Source organism: Lonchura striata, chromosome 7, assembly GCF_046129695.1.
Source record: "Lonchura striata isolate bLonStr1 chromosome 7, bLonStr1.mat, whole genome shotgun sequence".
Lineage (NCBI taxonomy): Eukaryota > Metazoa > Chordata > Aves > Passeriformes > Estrildidae > Lonchura > Lonchura striata.
Genome location: NC_134609.1, coordinates 39,514,821 through 39,532,206, shown reverse-complemented (window position 1 = coordinate 39,532,206; position 17,386 = coordinate 39,514,821). Strand labels below are relative to the sequence as shown.

Genomic DNA, 17,386 nt, shown 5'->3' with positions numbered 1-17,386 from the left:
ACTTTTATTTCATTTTCAGTCTCACGTGAAGGGTGAGACAATACAGATGTTATAATTCATGCCACCGCAATCAGAAGCCAACTATTTCCTAATTACAATACATTATAAGCGTTTCTTGGCCTATTAGCTTTTGCTACACTATGCCTTAAAACCAATCATCTGAAATTACCCCTCATGAATCTTATTAGAATGCATCTTTCATAGTTCTATTTCTCTAAAGTATCTAGTCTTATTTACAAACTCATCCTTTAAAACTTGTTTCCAGTTCCATTTCTCTCTCAACAGGGACGTGCAGTGAAGGACGGTGCAGCAGGGAAGGGGAGTCTTTACAAACTCTATCAGTATTTCTCCCAAAATTGGGAGAAATGGGGTGGAGCAGAGATGGGGGTGGTTTGGTTTTGTCTGGGCCGGTTATTCCTTGCGCAACGTTTTAAATCTGTTGTAGGATTTACTCTCCAGTATCTTTCTAACAAAAGCTGACAGAAATGTAGGTCCAGGGTTAGAAGTTGGGTCCATTCGCTGCAAAACCTTGCCCAGGCTGGAGGACCGGGGTGATGGCCGCTCTCAGCAAAGGTTACCTATGAATACCGTGTCAGATTTCCCTCGGTGCTGGGCAGGACAGGTGAGGGCTTGGATCAGGAATTCTGCAAACAAGGCCTGTGTGATGTTGGTTTCTTGTGTTTTTCAGGGCGCCAGGGCTGGCACAAGGACTCGTGCAGGTGCCGCTCTGGCACGGGAGCCGTTGCCCTGTGGAGCCATTTTAAAGGTGTGATTATGGAACATTTTAGAGGCCGTTTCTGGAATTCCATTTGTAGCTGGATCTCGCTCCGAGTGCAGCGGTCCAGACTTGTGCTCACCTTGGTACAGCCTGGGGCTGGAGCAGTTTTCCAGGGAAGTGGAGATGGCTGAGGACCGGCGCTCTGGGAAGCAGGGACCCGCTGGGATTTGCATTTGCAAAGCTGACGTAAAGTTTGTAAAAGCGGCCCGAAATTCTAATTCCTGCGGTTTCTGGGGAGGAGGTGCAGGTCACCCCGAGAGCGAGATCAGAACTCGTTTGTGGCGAGGAGTCTGAGGTCTGTAGGTGCCACACCTGTCAGGAGCTGTGTGCTCAAGGCAGTCCCAGCCCCGGAGGGAGGCTGACGGGCTCTGCTCACGGCTGTCCCCAGCTGTCCCCAGCCCGCTGCTCAGCCCTGGAGCTGCTCTGGATCCGGGCTGTCCGTGCTGGAGCGCCCTGCTCCCCGCAGGGCCCTGCCCTAACCCACGCAGAGAGAGCCCTGCCGGCCAGAGTTTCCTTTTTTCCTTTGCGATCGCTGCGCGCTCAGCAGGGAAGGGCCGGGGCTGCTCTTGGGCCGGGGGCACTCGGGGCTCAGGCAAACCCAGCCCCGGCGCGTGGGGGTTCACAGAGCGAGCAGCTGCCGGGGCTCAGGAGCGCTCACGGCTCTTTGTTCCGAGGCAGCCGGAATTTCTGACCCCGGCCTTTATTTGGCTTTTCCAGCCCAGCGCCTTCGCTCGGCTCCGCTGCACCGAGGGGACTTTTGCTCAACGCCTCCTGTCAGAAGGTGCAAACTCTCCGTTCAGCCCACACAGCCCCAGCCCTGCCCTGCGAGCCCTTCCCCATCGTGCCCATGCGGTTTCTCTCTCGCTCAGCCGGGGCAGGCTCTCACTGACAGCCACAGAAACAGAAGGGATTGTCTTTTATTTCATTCTTTTCCTGCTTAATGCCCGCGTCTTGTACTTGCACATCAATCCCAGCTTCTCCCGAGGCTGCAGATCAAATCTTTCAGTGTCCGTGGGAGTTTCTGGTTTTCCCGTTCCCACGTCTCCCCTCTCCCTCTGTATTTAAAAAAAATAAAATTATTAATGGATTTTGTTAAGCATTTGTTGCATATATTAACATAAAGAAGGTGTTATCGTTATTATTATTATTATTATTATATAATTTAAATGTATAATTTTGTTATAAGATTTTAAAATTATGGTGTTAAATTTTATTTATTGTTATATTAGTTATTCTTATTTTTGATATTTCTTAAAGTTGTACACTTTTATAAGTAGATTTTATGTGATTAGATACATTTATAAATTTTATTAAATTTTTATATTTATGTTTGTGTGTTAATAAAAGAAAATTTATTGTTGGTTTTTTGTAAAACTGTGTATTTAATATTTTTATATTTGTTAGAAAGGTATTTAGCGTAAGTGATGTAGAATTAGATCGTTTATTTAGATATTTCAATTGATTTAATTATTTTAGTGTTGTTGAAGTAATAGGTGGTATAAAATGTGATCCTACCATTTTTAAGTTTCAAGGCTTAAAATTACTTTTATATTTTGATTACTATTGATGGATAAATGACTTTTTTGTTTTAAATTGGTAACTATTTTTCTATTAAGAGCTAATAATGTAAGGGCTTTTTAATTATATGGATTACTTGTAATGTTTTTTATTGGTATATTAAGTAAGTAGGTAAAGAATGGATTTTTTTGAGAAGCGCTACATAAATACAAAGTATTTAAACTTGAAACTTTAGTTAAAGTTACTTAAATGTTTGTTTTAGGTTGGTTAATTGGTAAAGTGATATAATTAAAAATAAATAAAGTAAATAGAGTAGAAGTATAATATTTGATAGAATTTTATACTTTGTAAGTTATTAAATAAGATGTTTATAATATTGATTTTTATATTTATAAAGAAACCTAAAGTTTCTATATTTTGGTGGGTGCAGTACAAGACGTCAGGTGTATGTTGCAATTCTCGCGTAATCTACATTTGTATTTACATAGTGTAGTGTATCTTTGTATTTACATTGGTGTTTTATTTGTGGAGTGGCGAGTGTGTTTTTTGTGTGATCTGGTTTTATGTTCCTTATTGAAATTGACTTGGGTTTTTGTACTTGTTGAGATATAAGTAAACTTTATGTTTTGACATGAGAAATAAGTCTTGTTAAGTTTTGTTTTATAAAATTGTATAGAGACTGGCAAGATAATGGTATAGGTTGTTATAATTTTTCAGTTATAAGCATGAAGAAATATAAGAATAAAATAATGTACGTAGTAAAGAAGAAATTGACAATAATTAGGAATTACTTAGATAACATCTATAATTAGTAACATAGGTGAAATTATATCATTACTAAGTATTAAAAGATGGTACGTTATTTTAGAGTTTTTAACAGTTGATAAATGTTAAATTAGTAGCAAGTTAAATAATTATGTGTGGATAATGATTTTTTAAGTTTAAAATAAAAATAAGTTTATTTGTTATATCGATAAAGTTAAATTGTTAAGTTAAAATTATTTGAATTTTATTTTTGACGTAGAAAATATTTGGGTTTCTTGTTAATTATTTTATTTAGGTAGAGTTAGGGTTAGGTTCTAGTTTAAATTTTAATTGGTGAATGTTACTTAATGTATTTTTATATAATGTTTCTAAAAATAGTAGTTAAGAGTAAAAATGTTAGGATTAAAGATGAATTACATTATTTAATAATCGGATTTTTTTAGAAGTGTTTTTAGAATAGATTTGAGTATAGTAAACTTTTTTTTAAAGATTTGAAAGTGGTTATGGACAGGATTGTGAGTTTGGATTTGGATATTGAGAGTGTGAAGGTGGAGAAAATGTATGAGAGAGCGATTACTTAGTGTGAAACTTAGAAATAGAAATTCATGTTGTAGTCGGGTTTTATATTAAAGTGATTTTGTAATAATAACTGAGGAAAGTGATAAGATTAACAGTTTGGAGGAGGTTTTTAATGAAATATATTTTTTTTTAGTCTTGAAAAATATTTAAAACTGTGAGATAACATCAGGTTAAATTATAGAGTTAGTGTAGAGATTAGTTAGAGGGTTAACTTGTTTTAAGAGCTGTATAAGTAGAGAATAAAAAAGTAGGAATTAGAAATTTTATGTGTTTTTTAGATCATTATATAAAGAGATAATAAAGTATATGAAAGTTGGTTGTAAATATTATAATAATATTTAATAAATATTGCTTATTATAAAAATTATTATATAATTAGTATATTAGTAGTAAGTGTTTGAAGAAGTTAGGATAACTTTAAAAATATATATTAAGGAAATAGAGTAAAATTCTTAAATAGCATGATATGAATAGTAATTGCTATTTTTTGGTGTTACTTATAAAAGATAAAAAGAGTAGAGATTGTAATGAAGAACAGAATTTTTGATGAAATTGATGACATAATACACTATATTTTTTTAACTTCTGAATAGGTGTTTGTTAGTGTTTTCTTTTAGTTGTTGTAATTTGAGTAGTTTCATTTTTTTAAAAATAAAATTAACCATATACTGTATAGTTTAGAGAAGTGATTTTTAATAAAATTTAGGGTAAGTTATATTACATAACATTTAAATTTAGACTGAATGAATTTTGATAGTAAGGAATAATAAACTTAATTTTAATAGATAAAAAGAAACTTAATGTATTTATTTAAATGCATTGACATTTAAGTTTGTTTGATTTTATTAACACTTAACATATTGAATGTTATTATTTATAAGTATTGAAGGTTTTTTAAGTCTTTTGGTTTTGGAGAAATTTTAGCTTGTTGAGTTGAGATTATTACTTATATCTTTACAGAGTGGTTTTATTTATTGGGAGATATGTTTCTTAGTCATAGATTTTTATTTATGTTACATTTCAAATGGTACTAATTTGTGTAGTGGGTTTTGTTAAATGTAGGATATCGATTGGATTGTTTTATATTTTTTGTGGGCTTGGACAAATGGTTTTTGTTTTTTAAGAGTTTTTGATTTAGAATTTGAAGAGTATTTGGCATTTGGAAGAAATAAAATCGGGGGTTTTTTGGATACGGTCGAGCTGTATTTTTAATGTTAGCAAGGACTAGTTTTGGTATGTTATTTTGATTTTTTTGTTTGCTTACGGGGAGGGTCTCCTGTTAGATGTGGAAGCCTGAGACTGGCACAAGGAATTTTTGTCTAATGCTTGATGAGTCTGTTTTATGGGGAGGAGGTGTTATTTTAAGTTTTATAAAATACACTGAGAATTAGTTAAAATCATGGAAGAAACATTATGGTAATTAAAGGGCGCTACGTTTAAAGAGCTATAAATCTTTTTAAATAGCTGCTTGACGTAAGGCGAGCTTAATCTCCCTTTTCTGCCCCAGAAAGCATCGGGCACGTCCGCATCAATGGCACCACCTCTGCCCACTGCTCCTGCTCCACCCGACCAAAAGCAAGAGCAAAAGTTGGTCGGGCTTTAAGAACTTGCAATAACTTTGAAGCAAAAGAAATCACGTTTGTCTCCTGCGCTTTTTCCTTTCGGGTGCCGCACTCACCTCTGCGGACACGCGCCGAGCTCTCGCTGCAGGAACCCGTCAGGCCTCGGTGGCTGTGAGTTCACGCTCCTCTCCCCGGGGAATTGAAAGAATTGCTGAGGAATCGCAGAAATGTTTTCTGGAGCCTTTCCCCTTCGGTGCCCCTGTGCTGTGTGGGACGAGGGCAGAGGAGCCTCGGGCTGGAAAGGGGCAGGAGAAAGGCAAAGGGACCCGCCGGTGTCCCCAGGGCACCGTGGGGAACACAACGGGGAGGTGAGGAGTGACAGTCTGGGCCAAAATCCCAGCTCACCCCAGGGAAATAAGTGAGGGACATTTTGGAGGGGAAAGCTGAGGTCACGAGTTCACCCAGCCCGGCCACGTTGTGTTTGCGCAAAGCGGCACCAGAGGTGAAGGTCAATCCTGAGCCAACCCTGCTCAACCTCTAAGTCCCAGAATAAATTCTACAAGCTGTCCACTGAGGGACTAAAAATACACAAAAGAGAACCAAGAGCATTCTGAGAGCAAACCAGAAGGTTCCTGGCAATCCCGTTGCAGTGATGTCACAGCCTTTTTGACAGAGCTGTAAGATTTTTATTTCAATGCTGCGTTTCTCTGCTGGGATCATTCACTCCGTGGGCTGTGGGGATTTTTTGGGTTTGAACTCCCTCACGGTGGCCCTGACACTGCTCAGGAGCTGGAGGAAGAGCAGAGCCAGCGCTCCTGGCAGGGGCAGGGAGTTTTCCCCCACAGCAGATCCAGCAGCTGCCCTCCAGCCCGGCCAGGAGGGATCTGCTTTGGCTCCTGGCTGCTCCAGGTGACATTCCAGCAGCCTCATCTCCCATCCAGCCCAGCCAGGAGGGATTTGCTTTGGCTCCTGGCTGCTCCAGGTGACATTCCAACAGCCTCATCTCCCATCCAGCCCGGCCAGGAGGGATCTGCTTTGGCTCCTGGCTGCTCCAGGTGACATTCCAACAGCCTCATCTCCCATCCAGCCCGGCCAGGAGGGATCTGCTTTGGCTCCTGGCTGCTCCAGGTGACATTCCAGCAGCCTCATCTCCCATCCAGCCCGGCCAGGAGGGATTTGCTTTGGCTCCTGGCTGCTCCAGGTGACATTCCAGCAGCCTCATCTCCCATCCAGCCCGGCCAGGAGGGATCTGCTTTGGCTCCTGGCTGCTCCAGGTGACATTCCAGCAGCCTCATCTCCCATCCAGCCCGGCCAGGAGGGATCTGCTTTGGCTCCTGGCTGCTCCAATGACATTCCAGCAGCCTCATCTCCCATCCAGCCCGGCCAGGAGGGATCTGCTTTGGCTCCTGCAGGGACAGAACATGTTCAGCTGCTCCAGGTGACATTCCAGCAGCCTCATCTCCCATCCCTGCTCCTGCCCCTCCTGCTCTCAGCTCCCTCCCCACCCGGAGCTCAGGCTCCAGTTGATGTTTTAAAGCACGACAAGGCGGTGGCTGGATGCGCTCCCAGCCTGTGCTGAGGCAGAACATCTCTCCTGCAGAAGCTCAGCTCCTTTCAGAGCCTCGGCATGTCCTTTTTCCTCAGGAAAGGGATGCACATCCCTGCCTGCAGCACACCTCCAGTGGGACCCACCTGTGAGAGTTTTCCATCCCTTCTGCACCTCCAGCTGGCTCCCTGGAAATCTCCGAACATCATCGCACTCAAACCTCTGATTTCAAGGCATCTCCGAGGCTCTTGCTTGGCATTTAGTACCCGTGAAGGAAGATTGCCTTGGCTGAAATGCTGCTGGTGAATGATGGCCTCAGGCTGGAAAAGAGGGAGGAGATTTGGGGTGGCTGGAACATACCTGGCAGCTGTGTGGGAGCTCGGGGAGGTCGGCAACAGGGATTGCTGTCAGAGCCCCTCTGCAAACGGCCCGTGCCTCCATTCCCAGGTAATGCCAGCCGTTCCCTGGGGTCCCTGTGGGCTGTCGCTGTCGTCTGTCCGGGCTGAAGCATCCCTGCGTGCCTGTGGGGAGCAGCCCCTGGCCGAGGAGCCGCGGGCAGCCCTTCAGCCGTGTCCGTGCCAGCGCTGTCCCGTGCGCCGGTGCCCGTGCCGGGACGTGCGTTCGGCACGCTGCGAGCCACGGGCAGGGCACGGCAGCTCCCGCCCTGCAGAGCCAAGGACAGGAGGTGCTCTCTGCCCTTCGGGGGCTCCGGCGCCTCCAGCCCCGCACCGGGCACAGCCGGAGCGGGAGCAGCGGCCCCGGCGGAGCGGCTGCTCCCGGCCGCGGCGCCGCAGCCCCGCTCGTCCGGCGGGGCTTCCCCGGGGATGCGGACACGGGTCGGGGGAGGCGGGCGCTGCTGCTCGCAGGGGAGCGCGGTGGCCACGGGGCTACCGGGGCGGGGGGGCTCGGCATCCCGCGGGGGCTGCGGGGCGGCTCCGTGTCCGCCCGCGGGGCCGGAGGCGGCGCTGCGGGAGCGGCGGTGCCGATGGGGTCCCGGCCCCGACGCAGCCCCGGCTCCCCGCGGCCACAGCGAGAACGGGACCCGAGCCCCGGCGGGACCCGAGCCCCGGGCCGGCCGCAGCTGGAGCGGCGGCGCCCGTCCCGGAGCGGCTCCTCCCGGCCGCGGCGCTGTCGGTCCGGATCCCAGCCCCGATCCCGCCTCGATCCGCTGGCCCCGGCACCCCCTCCCTGCCCGCCGAGGAAGGAGCGGCTCTGCCCGGCTCCCCCAGCAGACACCGGCGGGCCCAGGACCCAAATCCCGATCCCGATCTCAGCTGAGCGCCTCGGACGCCGCGCAGGCCGGGAGCTGCCCCGATCCGATCCCCGCACGGAGCTCCGAGCGCCGGTCCCGCCGCAGTCCGCCCGAGCATCCACACAGAACACGGGGCGGGCGCGGAGCCGCCGCCATTTACGGGCGGGGGGCGGGGCCGGGGGCGGGGCCAGCACAGGTGCGCGCACAGGTGCGCGGGGCCCCAGCGCGCCTGCGCGGGGCGGGGCCGCGGCTATTTAAACCGCGGGGCGAGCGCGGCGGAGCCATTTGGTGCTGGGCGCTCGGAGCGGGAGGTTGCGACCGGTCGGGCTCTATATCTCTGTTTCTTTTGCTTTTCTTGCGCGTTTCTTTTCTTTTGTATTTCTTTTTCTCTATACTTCTCCTATCTGCCCTCCTTTCCTCCCCTCCCCCACCCCCTACACCCTCCCCCCCCCCCAAACCCCCCCCCCCTCCCTCTCCCCCCTAGCCCTCCCCTCCCTCCCTCCCGGGCGGGCCCCCCTACACCCCTTTCCTTGTCCTCCCTCTCTATTCCGCTACTCACCCCTACACTACCCTGTCCCTCCATCCTGTCCCTGTTCCTTCCCTCCCCAGCCGGGCTCCCCCGTCCCCCCTCCCCCTGCTCCCCCCCACGCTCTCCCGGTTCCTCCTGCTGCCTTTCCGTGATACCTTTCCCCCTCCACACATTCCGCCTCCTTCCCCAAAGCTGCCTTCAATCTTTCTTTTCCTTCACCCGGCCCTCCCCACCTGCCCTGCACACCCCGACCTCTCCCCACCGGCCCCCTGTCGTCGTCCCCTTCCCCTCGACTGCCGCTCTGCTCCCCTGTTCTCGTTCCCCGTTCCCCTTTTCCCTCTTTCCTCGCAGCCGCGGGGCTCGGGGCGCCGCAGAATAAAGCCCAGAGGGCCGGAGCCGGCGCCCCCCGCCCTCGCTGGGGTCCCCACACGGGGCCGGAGCCGCTCTGCGGGTCCCCCCATTGCAGTCTAATACACGGCCCGACACTGCCGGGGTGCGGCTTTCCCGACATCACACTGGGGGTCGGGCTGGGGGTCGGGAGGGGGTCCTGGGGGGAGGAGGGTGGGGGGGTTAGGAAGGGCCCCCTCCGGAGGAGGGGGTCCCGGGGGGGGGGCCAGGGTGGGCCCCCTCCGGAGGAGGGGGTCCGGGGGAGGGGGGCGGGGTGGAGGGGGGGCCTTCCCCCCTCCAGCCCCGACCCTCTCCGGGACCCCCTTCTCCGGACCGGGACCCGGGGGGGGGGGGGGTGGGGGGGCGGCTGGAGGGGACAGCCGGTCGTGTGTTTTTTTATTTCTGTTCACGGCGCAGAGTGACGTGACCCCCTCTGCTCCCCCAACCCCCCCCCACCCCTCCCCCCCTCCCACCCCCCCTCCCACCCCACCCACCCCCCCCCCCCACCCACCCATTCCCACCCCCCCCACCCCACCCACCCCCCCCTCCCACCCCACCCACCCCCCCCTCCCACCCCACCCACCCACCCATTCCCACCCCCCTCCCACCCCGCCCCCCCCCCCCGGACCCCCTCCTCCGGAGGGGGCCCTTCCTACCTCCCCACCCTCCTCCCCCCAGGACCCCCTCCCGACCCCCAGTGTGATGTCGGGAAAGCCGCACCCCGGCAGTGTCGGGCCGTGTATTAGACTGCAATGGGGGGACCCGCAGAGCGGCTCCGGCCCCGTGTGGGGACCCCAGCGAGGGCGGGGGGCGCCGGCTCCGGCCCTCTGGGCTTTATTCTGCGGCGCCCCGAGCCCCGCGGCTGCGAGGAAAGAAGGAAAAGGGGAACGGGGAACGAGAACAGGGGAGCAGAGCGGGGCATGCGGGAAGGTGGGGAGGGAGGTCGGGCTGCGGAGGAAAGCGGGCGGGGAAGGGAAAGGCCGGCAGGGGGAAAGAGGGACGGGACAGAGGAGGGAAGAGAGAGGGAATGGAACGGAGCAGCGGGGCAGGGACAGGTGAGGGACGAGTGGGAGGGTCGCGTTTGGGGGAGGAGGGAGAGTGGGTTTAGGGGAGAAAAAACAGAAATATGGAGAGAAGGAAGGAAGGGTAGATGGTGGGACGGGAGGGGAGGCCGAAATGGGGCGAGAAGGAAAAGGAGGAAGACAAAGAAGGGGAATAGGAGCAGAAGGAAGGAAGAGTAGAAGGGGGCACAAACGGGGAGCGAAAGCAGTCGGCTTTGGGGAGGAGAGGAAAACGGGGGAAAGGCAGGGAAAGAAGGGGAATGGGAGCAGGAGGAAGGAAGAGTAAAGGGGGGGAAGGAGAGAAGGGCGAAGCTGCGGAGCCCGCACAGAACCCACCACCCGCACTGCGCTCCGAGTGAGCAAATGGCGGCTGCAGCGATTCCCGGCACTTAAATAACCTCGGCCCCACCCCACGCAGGTGCCCCGCGGTCCCGCGCACCTGAGCCAGCGCCGGCCCCGCCCCTGAGGCTCCGGCCCGGCCCCGCCCCTGAGGCTCCGGCCCGCCCGGGATGGAGGCGGGGCCATCGCTCCCGGCCCGCCGGGATGGGCCCGGGGCTGCCGCTTCGGCTCCCGGCGGTGCCGCCTCTGCCCCGGCGGGCGGGTCGGGGTCTCTCTCGGGCCGGAGCACCGGGGCGGCGCCGGGGCCGAGCCGGCGGCGGCGGCGATTTCCCGGGGCTGACCGAGACCGGCCGGGGCGCGGGGACCCCCGTGCCGCCCCAGCACCCCCAAACCCCGCCGCTCCCCGCCGTGCCAGGGAATTTTCTTTTTCCCGGTGCAGGCCGAGACATTTCTGTGAGAAAACTCAAAAGTCAGGGGTACGGTGTCTGAGGGGAGAGAAGAGATTCTGGTATAAATCCAAAACGCGTTGTGAAAAGCAACATGGAACAGCTCATTTGCTCTCCCAGCCCGGCTTCTGTGTGACCGTCTGTGATTCCAGCTGCTCCGCTGGCACTGGCAGCCTGCGGGGCTCGAAGGACTTGCCAGGTGCCCAGCACGACAGAAAAGAACGGGAGAACTCCCCGGCTCTGGCAGCGGAGCCTCTCGGCAGTGTCCCGAAAGCCCCGCAGTGCCAGCATCTCTGCATGGAAGCTGAGGGGCTCCAGCGCAGCCCCTCTGCAGCGTTCCTCTGCAGCTGGCACTGCCCAGCGCCCCTGACCAGGGTTTGGGGTCCCTGCACAGCCCCCGGCGCAGCCCCCTGGCTTCTTCCAGTTCCCTTCAGCCAGGATGATTTTCTCGGGGGTAGGAGCACCCAAAGCCAGCGGAACTGGCCTCAGCCACTTTCCGTGGGATCTCTCCTCTTCCTTCCTCACCAAATTCCCACTGTCAAAACCCAGCTTGAGGCACAGATCCCCATCCCCTCAATCTCTCCAAGGAATTGGGCTCGGATTTCCCAATCCAGCAGGGCAGAAATGCTCTTGTCCTTACCGTGCATCCTAATTGCAGTAATGGCTTAAGAAATAATTGAAAGAAATTAAAGGAATGAAGAGAAATTAAATAAGAGCTGCCAGCTCCAACTAAGGGATGCTCAAACCCCTTACCAACAATTCGCTTTAATTAACCGACTCAAACAAAGTAATTAACACCACATTGATACAGTAGGATTCTTTTTAATCGAGTTATAGATAAATATTGCAGAATGTAAAAACCTTTGTAAATCCAGAAACTCTTTCAAGAGATAGACAGGGCACAGCTGCAGAGAGTCTTGGGGAGTTCAGGGGAAAAACCCCAAAGTTTTCAGTGTTTAGCATCTCCCACCCTGTCGTCACTGACAGCAAACACGGCTTCAGCCTCGGGAAAACACGGAGAGTCAGGGATTTTACAGATCCTGGTCTCACCTCAGCCTCTCAGCAGGTACAGTCTGCAGGGAGAGGGAAGAAAAAGGGTCAGAATGGACAGCCTACTTCCAGAAAATCATCACCATTCATAAAGCACTAAGCAGAGCTGTAAGAACTTCCCCAAAGGTTCATTTCCCTGCGGACTGAGGGCTCTCAGTTGAAGCACGGGCTGGACCTGCCACGGACAGACTCCAGGAAGCCCAGAAGTAAAAGCCACTGGGCCAATTCCATAAAACATTCCAAAATCAGGCTCCTAGGATGTGACCATCTCCTCTCTCACCTGGAGGTGGAAGCACAAGGAATGATCTTCCCTCCTGTGGGTTTTCTGGGATCTGCAGTGAACCGCAGGGGGAAGAAAACAAAGCCTGAATATTTCGCACGACTGGAACAGAAAAGTGGGGAAAAGGGAGGCAGGGGCACTGCTGGGGTGATAACTGGGATCCAGCCTCTCCACACCAATGGAAGCAGAGACTGAGTGACAGAGCCTTTGGGACCACTTTGATGGGATTCATAGGAAAACGGGTGAGTTTTATTTTGGCAATAAAGCCAAGCTGCTTCTCACCTCATCAGCCGGGTACAGCAGCAGCACCCGCAGGAACCTGGCCAGGTGGCTCTGCCTGGCAGAGGGCTCCCCACTTCCTGGGAATTGTGTGCTACAGGGCTGTGCCACTGGCCATTAAAACAGTTCCCACCTGGCCCTTCACAAAGGCAAGGTGCTTTTTCCATACAGCAAATGGTTTTTGAATTAAGAAGGTAACACTATACTCAACTGGAGAAGAAAAAAGTGAGAGCTGTAAAATTTTCCCACGCCAGGCAAAAAAGAAAGCCAAATCAAACCAAAACGAAAAGTAGCATAACAATGAAAAAAACCCCAAAACATATCAAGCATATTTCAAGAGAGTTTAAATCTGAATGAAGTGATTTACTTAGAGGCTTGAAAATCTGCCATGATGCAAAAATCTAATTGCTGCAATAAAAGCCTTTTCTTACATCACATTTTAGCCCTGAATTTGCAAAAACCCCCGCCAAACTAACAATTCACCACATACAGTTCTTGAGTCATTCCTGTCCTTGAGCACGAGTCAAGCTAAAGTTATGGAGACAAGAAAAACATAAGTGACTCAATGCTGCTCCTTTGGAAATTACAGAATCAGAGGGAGGGTTTTCCTTAGCTTAGGAAAAATGCACAGCCAGTTCAGCAGATACTGAATAGCAGGGAAGTCAGGAGATACGTGCTTTGCTGTCAGAGACAAACATATAAATAAATATTTACATTAAGCCAGAGGTCTACAGATGGTCTGATCAGAAGTCTTGATGCAGAAAACCAGCCCTGGGGTATCCTCTTAAGGGACACAGGAGGAACTCCTTGGCTGGGACACAGCCTCGCTCAGCGCTGCTCCCATGGCTCTCGGCTCTTTGCCAGTGCTTGCAGTGTCCCCGGAGATCCCAGAGGATGGCAGGGCCAAGGCTCCCGTTCGCTCCTCCGGCACTCAGCGAGTGTTTCCTGCCACGCCCCCTGTGCAGAGCAGCCACGCGCGGCTCGCCGGTGCTCAGCCCTGCCTCCAGGGCTTTGAATGGCACATCCACCTGCAAAAGAGGCAGGGAGAGCTTCTGGCTCACACGCGGGATTTGACAACACAAAGAGCACGCGTGGGTGTCAGAAAGGGCTCAAATCCCATCTCACACCACCGAGAGGGGGAATGGAACGGAGCAGCGGGGCAGGGACAGGACAGGACAGGAAGGAGCCGGGTTTGGGGGGGACACGGAAACGGGGGAAAGAGAGGTAACTGAACACGGGCAGGAGCATGGAGCAGGAGAGAGAGGGACAGGAGGGGATCCTCCCGGCGCCCCGGCTCCGCCCCGGCTCAGCCCCGCCCGGGCTGCTGCGCTCGGCAGAGCTCGGCAGAGCTCGGCTGGACTCGGCTCCTCGGCCAGCTTCGGCTACTTTCGGCCACGCTCGGCTATTTCCGGCCGCATTCGCCTCCATTCGCCTCTTCGGCAAAGCTCGGCTCGCCTCGGCTGAACTCGGCAAAGCTCGGCTCCGCTCGCCTCCTCGGCCCCTTTCGGCCGCTTTCGCCCACGCTCGCCTAGTCCCGCCCGCTCCCGCCTCCATTCGCCCATTCCCACAGCTCGGCTCCCTCCGCCCGGCCCCGGCTCCCTCCGGCTCACACATTTCCTCAGGGCACCTCAGCACAGGTTGCCCACAGAAGCTGTGGCTGCCCCCGGATCCCTGGAAGTGTCCAAGGCCAGGCTGGACAGGGCTTAGAGCACCCTGGCATGGTGGAAGGTGTCCCTGCCCATGGCAGGGGGTGGAACGGGACGAGCTTTAAAAAAAGGTGCCTTCCCATCCAAACCCTTCTGGGATTCCACGAATCTGTGAACCGCTCCCGGCAGAAGGGCTAGATTTCCATTGTGGTTCGAAAATGCTGCTGCAAGAACACGAAGAGAGATTTCAAATACTGTTAAAGTGGCACAACCACATCAAAAATTACGTCTGGGGGTAAAGTGGCAACTCTGCAATTCCAACCTCTGATACCAAGGACACATGGAGGGCTGAATCCTGGAGGTCCTTACATGACAGGATTTCTAGAGTTATCCATCCCCAGTTTGCTGCTTAGGGTTAGAAAATGTGGAATTCTGTTCTTAAGGGGTTACCACATACCATCAACGTGAGAGACGGGGATGCTGATGTTTGATCAGAGTCCTGGAGCAGCCTGGAGCACGCTGGCTTCCCGAACCAGGTCTGCTGCCTTGTCCGTGTAGGGGTAGGGCTTTGTCCTCAGCCTCAGCAGGATCTGTCAGCAAAGGAGGAGAGAAAAGTAGAGTGCACCGGCTCCCAAGTGTGGGGGAACCATGTGCTGCTAAGGAAGACCACGTGCTGAAAGTGGTTGGAAGCCGGGCGGGTTTTGGGAGGACAAATTCCATATTACTTCTGCAGGATTCTGTCTACAGTTCCTGCTCTACAAACCGAATACATCAAACGACAACAACAAACAAACAAACAAAAAAACCCCACATTAAATCAACAACAACAAAATAATCACTCCTACCTCAATAACCCCATACTGCCCCAAACCATTCCAAGGAGGGCGGCAGGAGGGGCTGGCAAAGGCAGGGCCCCGCCGGGCCCCCCTCGCCGCTGCCATCCTTCTCCAGCGCCGCCGCTGAGCCGCCTTCAGCCCAAAACCCACCCAAAAATACCCCAAAATCGTCCTAAATGCCCCCAAAAAACCCACCCAAAACTACCCAAACCCTCCTAAAAATATCCAAAAAACTCACCATAAAATGCCCCAAAACCAGCCCAAAACCCTCCCAAAAATACCCCAAAAAATCCACCCAAAAATATCCTAAAACCCACCAAAGAATACCCCAAAGCCCTCCCGAGAATACCCGAAAACCCTGCCCATAAACACCCTGAAACCCCGAATTAACCACTCTGAACCCCAAAATATCCCTGAGCTCCTCATACCCCAAATTTTCCTCCCCAACCCCCAAATTCCCCCCGACCCCCAAAATTCACTTCTGGGTCTCGTCCTCGGGGGCCGGCGGCTGCCGGGGCCCCCCCAGGCCCGCGGGCGGCGCCCCCAAACCCGGGGGGAGTTCGGGGTCCGAGTCGGGGTCGTCCTCATGAGCCACCAGCCTGGGGACCCAAAAACCGGGGGGAACCCCGAATCGGGGGGGGACCCAAAATTGGAGGGGGTTCTGGGGGGTTCTGGAAGGATTTTGGGGCATCCCAGGAGGACTTTTGGGGTCTCAGGGGGTTTTGGGAGTCCCAGGAGGAATTTCAGGGGTCCTAAAGGGAAATTTGGAGGTCCCAGGGGGAGTTTTGGGGTCCCAAAGAGAATTTTGGGCGTCCCAGGGAGGGCTTTGGAGTCCTGGGGAGAAGTTTGGAGGTTTCAGGGGGTATTTGGGAGGAATTTTGGGGGTCCTGGGGGGGGGTTTGGGGTCCTGAAGGGAATTTTTGGGTTCCCGAGGCTGTTTTTGGCGGTCCCGGGGCTGTTTTTGGGGGATCCCGCCGGGTATTTTTGGGGGTGCCGGGAGTGTTCTTGGGGTCCCCCCTCACCAGTCCATGGCCGGCTCCACTCCCCGGTTCCCGGTCAGCGCCAGCGCCTTCGCCCTGCGGGAACGGGGGGCTCCCGGTTATTTTTGGGGGGTCCCAGAGGGTTCTGAGGGGTCCCGGGGGGTTTTTTGGGGGTCTCGGTGGAGTTTTGGGGGTCCCGGGGGCTCCGGGGCCTGTCCGTGTGTCCCGCCCCCCCCAATCCCATTCCCGGTGCCGGGTCCACTCAGGCTGCTCCCGCCCGCCCTCCCCCGCTGTCCCCCCGGTGCCGCCGCCCTCAGCGCGCCGGGTCCCGAATCCCACCTCCAGCAGCGCCTCCAGAGCCGCCCGAGCCCGGTCCCACCGCCCGCCGCCATCACGGCGACGCCGGGCTCGCGACACGTGGGGGACGGCGGCCGGCAAGGGACAGAAAGGCACAAAGCGTTCCGGTACGGACGGCGGCCGGAACGGGACAGAAAGCCTCCCCCGCCGCTGCCATCCTAATCCGGCGCCGCCGCGGAGCCGCCTCCAGCCCTCCCCTCACTCACAGACACCGCCCCGCTCGCCGCTCGCTGCCGCCCCTCGCCCCGTCTCGGTGATTTTGCCGGGCGCTGGCTGGGGGGCCGCAGTACCGCCCTGTGTCCACAAGGCGGCAGCACTTTTCAAGCGAGTCCGCGCCAAGCCACTCCCAAGAGGGCGGTCGGGCTGCAGTACCGCCCTGTGTCCACAAGGCGGCAGCACTTTTCAAGAGAGTCCGCGCCAAGCCACTCCCAAGATGGCGGCCGCGGGCGGCGGGCTGCAGTACCGCTCTATGCCCACACGGCGGCAGCACCGCGCCGTCCCCGCCGGCACGGCCTCGGCAGCGAACGCCCCAAAGCGTCCGCGCGGGAAAGAACGGAACAAAAAGCCTGCCTGCGACCCGACAGGAACCGAAAGAAAAAAGCTTTACTCTTAAGCTGCATTTCAATACGCTTTATTTTTCTATTTTTCATATTTATATTCACATTCGGATTTGTAATGGATATTGATGGAAAATTATATTTTCATAATTTCTTACATTTATTCCTATTATATTTTATTTCAGATTTTTATACGTATCCTAATGGATATCTTAATAGAAGTCAGGGGAGGGTGTGTGGCTGGGGGCGGGGCCAGGGGAGGGGGTAAGGACAGGGGTGGGGGTTAGGGGGTGGGGTCAGCATTGGGGGAGGGGGGTCAGCATTGGGGGCGTGGTTAGGGGTGGGGTCAGGGTGTGGGGGAGGGGGTGGAGGGTGGGTCAGGGAAGGGGTTAGGGTAGATGGAGGATTCAGAGTGGGGGTGTGGCTACCAGACAGACCCCTCCCCTACCCCCCCTATACATATATATATAAATATAAAAATGTCAGGGGCAGCAGTAGAAAATTTGATGCTACCAAGAAGTAAAAATTTTTATTTTTACTTTGATGCTCCCAGGGAGTAGAAATTTTTATTTTTAAAGTTTTCTTTTTTTTACTTCCTCGGAGCATGGTATTTTCTACTCCTGCTTTTTTATTCTAAGT

At 53.1% G+C, this 17,386-nt stretch overlaps 2 long non-coding RNA genes across 4 annotated transcripts; both read right to left on the bottom strand.

Annotated features, from left to right (window-relative positions):
• Positions 1-1,679: 1,679 nt before the first annotated feature.
• On the bottom strand, positions 1,680-5,550 carry LOC144246583 (uncharacterized). The gene is made up of 2 exons (XR_013340239.1): positions 5,319-5,550; positions 1,680-1,833 (listed from the first exon to the last, which is right to left on the bottom strand). It is a non-coding gene; the product is annotated as an uncharacterized LOC144246583 (long non-coding RNA).
• A 6,018-nt stretch (positions 5,551-11,568) lies between these two features.
• LOC144246638 (uncharacterized) lies at positions 11,569-16,231 on the bottom strand. Of its 3 annotated transcripts, XR_013340299.1 has the most exons (6): positions 16,173-16,187; positions 15,876-15,929; positions 15,333-15,452; positions 14,475-14,607; positions 13,086-13,399; positions 11,569-11,835 (listed from the first exon to the last, which is right to left on the bottom strand). It is a non-coding gene; the product is annotated as an uncharacterized LOC144246638 (long non-coding RNA). The 3 variants fall into 3 exon arrangements; XR_013340300.1 differs by lacking the exon at positions 15,333-15,452 and having other exon boundaries at positions 16,173-16,231; XR_013340301.1 differs by lacking the exons at positions 14,475-14,607; positions 15,333-15,452; positions 15,876-15,929; positions 16,173-16,187 and adding an exon at positions 13,982-13,996.
• Positions 16,232-17,386: the final 1,155 nt, after the last annotated feature.